Raw genomic sequence first — 6,000 nt, 5'->3', positions numbered from 1 at the left:
TAGTACGGTAAGCCAGAGTGGAAATAGCGCCCCATCAACTTTAGGAATAGTTTCCCACAATTCAACATTAGCAGAAGGTAAAGGATATAACGTCTTAAACCTAGCAGAAAAATTAAATTCATTATCTGGCTTAGACCATTCCCTAGAAACCATATCAGAGACAGTCTCATAGATAGGAAAAAACGCCAGGGAGCTTAGCAACAGTTTTAAAACAGAATCTAAATGATTAAAAGGCTTATCCTTAGAAACCTTAGAATCTTTAACCCGTAAAGTAAAAACCTCTTTCAAAAGAGAACGAATATGTTCAATTTTAAATAGAGAGGATGTCTCAGGTACAACATCAGAGGAAGACTCGTCATCTGAAGAAACCTCACCTCCTGAAGAAACAGCAGCAGCATCCTCTTCTGGACTAAACTGGTGACTTATGTGCCTAGATGTTTAGTAGATTTTTTTTCATTTCTTTTATGTTTGGACCAGTACTTACTGACCACCCTGCTAAATAAGGCCTTTTTGTTAATTAAAGGTTTCCTTTTTCCATCAATGATGGCTCTACGTTCCTTGAGTGCCAACGACGGCTCAGAGCCGTCACTAGCACTCAACCACCTTTTTAGCTGGGTGCTCCTACCGACTCCCACTCTGGCGATTGGGCCTGTATAGCGACAGGTATCGCCGGGTCTTCCCGTTACGTGCGGTGACGTCACGCGCAATGACGTCACTGCACAACTTTATTTAAAATGTACAATACAAAGTATAGGGAAAGGGGGCATGCTGCTTAGAAGCCTGCATCTCATGCATCTAAGCAGCTACAGACACCCAAGACCTACAATTGGAAAGGAAATCCAGCTTAGCACTCAAAGGGTTAAGGGCTGTGTAAAATTCTTCTAAGATCATTAAATAGATTATATTAAATGTAGTAAATACTTTTAAAAGTGCACCCAATCCTATAGAATCTACTTTCCTCTAGTTTTCCCTTTCTGTAATTGCCAGTATATGTTTACCTGAGACAAGATGAAAAACTACACTGAGCATTTAGTTATTCAGCAAAATACATTTGAAATTTAAACATCTTTTACTTACCTGTTTTAACTCATAAAATAGTTTGTTTAATCAATACTCATATACACACTGGAAAATATCTGAATAAAATATGCATTTAAAAAACCAGGATAGCGGCAGTTTCCACTCAGGACCAACAGTGCTCTGTGGGTCCCTAGCGGTACTTCTGTGCGTTTAACCCCTTTGCATGACAAGGAATTAGAGCATATAATGTTTTATATTTTTTACTATTATGACCCCTTAAGTAGAAACTGTTTAAATTGCAGAAAGCAATTCATGCCGTTTCTTAATTGGCTGATAAGGTCAACTACCACAGCTGTACTGATGGGCAGAGAAAAAAAAAAAAGTATAAATTTATTCAATACAAGTAGCATTCAAAAGCTTTTTCAATTTGTTTCATAGATATGCATTTGATAGGTTCTCTTAACGAGAAGTATGAGCTGTACAATTTACTATTTAACCCCTTAATGACCACAATGTACTCTGTATGTCACTGGTCGTTAAGGGTTTTTTCAGGACATACTAGCACAAGTCTAGCAAGAACACGCTATTAATGCCCTCCCTCCAGCAAGCTTTGTGGAATAGAGCAGTCTCAACGCTGGTGGCAAGACCGCGCTATAAAAAAATCAAGTAAAAAAAAAAAAAGGCCAGTGACATAAAGGGTACGTCGCTCGTCCTTAAGGGGTTAAAATATGAAAAAGGTAATATATTCTGTATATGTTATGCATTTATAAGAAAAAAGATTAAATCAGAAATATATACTATTTTAAATACATTTACATTATAAACATTGTAACCCAAATGTCCATTGATAACTATAGGGTAGATTTAACAACAGTCGAGCAGACATGACATGCATTTAACATTGCACAAGCATCGGGACGATTTTACAAGTTAAAGAGCAGCGGTCTTACGACGGGGCTCCAAAGCAGCATTTGCTGCTTAATAAATGTAGCCCAATGTGTTTAATCATGCACATAACAGGTTGTGTGATCTAGAGCACAATGCATAGCAACTTCAGATTAGGACTTTAACCAAGTCTTGCAAGGGTTAAAGACAAAGCTGCAGAGGAGCATTAATGCAATAATAAAATGCTTTAACTAGGCATGGCCATTCGTGCCTTTCAGCATTAAACGAAGATGGCTGCTGCAAACTGCGTTCAATACATTTTCCGATCCAGATTTATTCTTGTGAAAATGCAACACACTAAGATCTGGATTTGCACAAATTTTAGTGTTGCACTTTCACAGGAATAAATCCAGCCCTGAAAACTTCCGAATGCAGCCGCCACCTTCGGCATTCATTTAGAGCAGAAATGCACATGCCTAGCTTAAATGTGTTATTAATGCTGTGATGAATAAGAGCATGTATTGTTTTTACTATAACGGCCCTTTAATTATAAAGCTAACATCCCTTTAAAACAGCGGAGAGAATTTAAATTTTTTTAAATTACTTTTTTAAATAACAGATCAGGCTATTTTTGACTAAACCACATCATTTACAGCTGGAATGTGTATAAAAATAAAAATCGTACCCTTCCCTCACCTGGCCATACAGCAGCCTATAAAGGGTGTGCAGTGCGTAATCGGTTATAAGCTCGGGTGCAATACTGTTATAAACAGGTATCAGCAGACTGGTGGGGGAAGCTATGATTATGTTATATATTTAATTAACCTTTTAATGTCGTTATGCCGTTCTATTCCGTCATAATTACACTGGGCTTTAAAGCAGTTATGATGGAATAGAACGTCATAGCTAACAGCTGTCCTGAAGCCTTCTGTGCTTCCAGGATTCGATCGTGGTCTGGAGGGTGTTCCTAAGTTTGTAGGGACGTCCCTCAGACACTATCCAATAATTGAAATCTTGCGATCGTTGTGTACGATCGTGTGGTTTCAATTTGTCTACATCGGAACAGTTGTTCCGATGTAGCCACTTTAACCCTGTCGCGAAAGGGTTAATTCAGCAAAAATGATCAATAAATTAAAAAGGAACATTGTACACTAGATTTTTCTTTGCATAAATGTTTTGTAGATGTCCCATTTATATAGCCCATATGGGACTCCTAACCAAGCCCCAAAGTATTAGACGTAGACCCATGTCTACAGATTCATGCTGCTATTGTTTGTATAATCTGTCTTAATATGCAGGGAAGGGGGGGGGGGGAGTATCTGCTTTCCCAGCCCTTTTCAGTGGGTGTCCCTGACTAAACACATCAACATTGCTAAACTGGGAGCTTCTAAGTAAGTTTTTTTTTTTAAGGTTTTATACTGGATTTTTAAATCAGTGTGTGCATATTCTTCTTTATAGCAGTGTCTATTACATGCAGTTATATGACAATTGGTGTACACTGTCCCTTTGACGTCTCAAAAATAATGCTAGTTGACAGCAGTTTTTTTTTTTTAACTTTATTGTAGAGAAACAAAAAAATATATAAATGCAGATTTATTTTTCCTATAACTGTGTTTATTTATATGGTGCTTTTATAGATAATTATTCAGCGGACACTTCGCCACCAGTTATATAAAGTTCCCACTCAATATTTGAGCACCTGAGAAATGTACAATTCAAAATGATAAATCTTTAATATAAATATTTTGAAACAGCCAAACACTATTTCAACTCAGTGGATTAAATGGGCACTCGAATCTATAAAAATAAGCTAATTGTTTCAACCGTTTTCATTTGCTGGTTAAGGTTTTGCACGTTCACTTGCTTTTTCTTCTGGAGAGCTACAAAACAGATTGTTTATCTATAGGTTACGTTCCATGATAACGACTATTTGATGTGCCGCAGTTGCCTGTAAGAAATGAACATTGGATTTTTTTTTCCCCTTAATTTGCTGCATTTGTAGGTTACAGATTGTGCCTTTTGCCCTGTCTATGCAGTATGGGGGAAAAGGGACAATTTGTCACAATTGCAAGAGGCGTTGAATGTCCTTTTAAAAGGGACACTAAACAATACATATGTGTGTGTGGGAGGAGGGTTTAAACCATATGTACACTTATTCCTTCTCATACAGCCACTTAAAGGGACATTAAACACTTTGAGATGGTAATATAACATGATAAATCATAAGAAAAGACTGAGTCCCGTAGTCATAATCAATATAATCCAACAATTTATTGGATAAGAGCCATACAGGTAAGAGGTGTACTCCCTAGAATCGAACGCTTTTCGTACATGTGCTATATATATATATATATATATATGTGTGTGTATATATACACACACATACTTCTGTTATGAAATCTACTTTGTACTCTTGGTGTCCTTGGTTGAAAAGCAGATAGGAAGGTGTGGTAGCGTACACGTGACTGGAGCAATATTTGGCAGCAGTTTTATAATCGTGTTATACATATACAAGAACAGTTGGTGGCAGCCGTGGTCCCTGTCGTGTACTGCTCCAGAAATGTGCTTGATACCTACCTAGATATCACTTAAACAATTAATACCATGAGAATGAAGTAAATTTAATAAATTGTGTGAGAAAAATGTTTGGTTTCATGTCCCTTTAAGGTAGGAAGATGTTCCTCTAATATGCATTGCTTGTCCTCACACACACACACACACGACAAAAAAGAATCTTGTGTAAAACTTACTAGTGTTTAACAAATTCTTGATGTTTTAATCAACACAGGGTCCGATTCTTTGGAGTCTTTATGAATATTTATATATATTTATAGTTGAAAGTGAGTAACTAGATTTGTTTTCATCAAAAGAATAACACACCAAAGCGTTTTCTAGTAAATTCATAGGTAAACATGCTGAGGCTTTCAATGTTGCCATGTTGTTTTCTTAAAGGGGTTTGTCAATTCTTCCAGCAGTACTTCTTGATTAAGCAAAAAATGACCTAAGAGAGGGGGGGAAAAAGAACAAAGAAAAGATTTGTGCAGTCTTAAAGGGACACTCAAGTAAAAAATAAACTTATTTATTTTAAACAACTTTCCAATTAACTTCCCTGATCTAAATGTGCTCAATCTTTATATATACACACACTTTCTGAGGCACCCGCTCCTACTGAGCATGTGCAAGATTCACAGAATATACATATATGCATTTTGTGATTGTCTGATGGGTGTCCCATGATGCATTGGGATGGAAAATAGAATCAACTTTAAAATTTGTAGGAAAGAAATCTACTTCTCGTTTGAACTTCAAGATAAGTGCTTTTGCATTGTCTTTTTATTATGTGTTTACTGATTATGCTATTCTACGGTGTTTAGTGCCCTTTAGGCACAAAGGGGCATTTAATATAAAAAGTAAACTTATATCTGAAAGCACTATTTAAGCATGACATTTTTTTTAAATGAATGACAATGTTAAAGCTGTATATTTTTATTTAGGAAATGCATCTGCGCTCAACTGGTGTATCAGATGATAATTAAAGTTTTCAAAGTTCTATTGACAGACAGCGATACCCCAACATGATGCGTTAAAAAATAAATAAAATAATGATACGTCTCTTTAGCAGCCCACGGCAGAAGGTGAGGTGACGTTTCCACCTCTTAACCAACAATGTAGCGAGCGCTTCAGACAAATAAAGGAGCTTTCAGCATAAAGCATTTTATACTTCATGACTGAAAGTCCCCTTTATTTGTTCCACTGGTAAATCCTAGCTTTTCAAAAACACTAGGATTTACTATTACTTTAATGTCAATTAAAGTTGTTGATTATTACAAATGTCCATATTCAACAAGTGGTAGAAAAAGATTGGGTGGGGGGTGAAAGGATTAATATTTATCACGCTCATTTACATGCTGTATCAGTCTAGGTGTGCAGGATTTATATTTGTGCTTGTATTGCCTGGTCCTTAGCCCCTTTATATTGCACACTGTGGACTGCCCTAGGATTAGAGACCTTCTTACTAGGTCATCGTCCCCCTCTGAGGGAGCGTTAAGTGAAAAGCACGTTACAGAACTTTTTGTAATGGAGCATTGTCTCGAT

At 36.7% G+C, this 6,000-nt stretch overlaps 1 protein-coding gene across 1 annotated transcript in view; it reads right to left on the bottom strand.

Annotated features, from left to right (window-relative positions):
• Window positions 1-3,497: 3,497 nt before the first annotated feature.
• The window catches only part of MAPK1IP1L (mitogen-activated protein kinase 1 interacting protein 1 like), an 83,485-nt gene continuing 80,982 nt past the window's right edge, over window positions 3,498-6,000 (bottom strand). The window contains exon 4 of the mRNA XM_053697613.1: window positions 3,498-4,906. The gene's annotated coding sequence lies outside the window, so the exon portion shown is untranslated. The remainder of the gene's footprint in view (window positions 4,907-6,000) is intronic.

This window comes from Bombina bombina, chromosome 1 (assembly GCF_027579735.1).
Source record: "Bombina bombina isolate aBomBom1 chromosome 1, aBomBom1.pri, whole genome shotgun sequence".
In the NCBI taxonomy this organism is placed as follows: Eukaryota; Metazoa; Chordata; class Amphibia; order Anura; family Bombinatoridae; genus Bombina; species Bombina bombina.
Note: the sequence above shows the minus strand (reverse complement) of the source record. Positions and strands in the feature narration are given on the sequence as shown.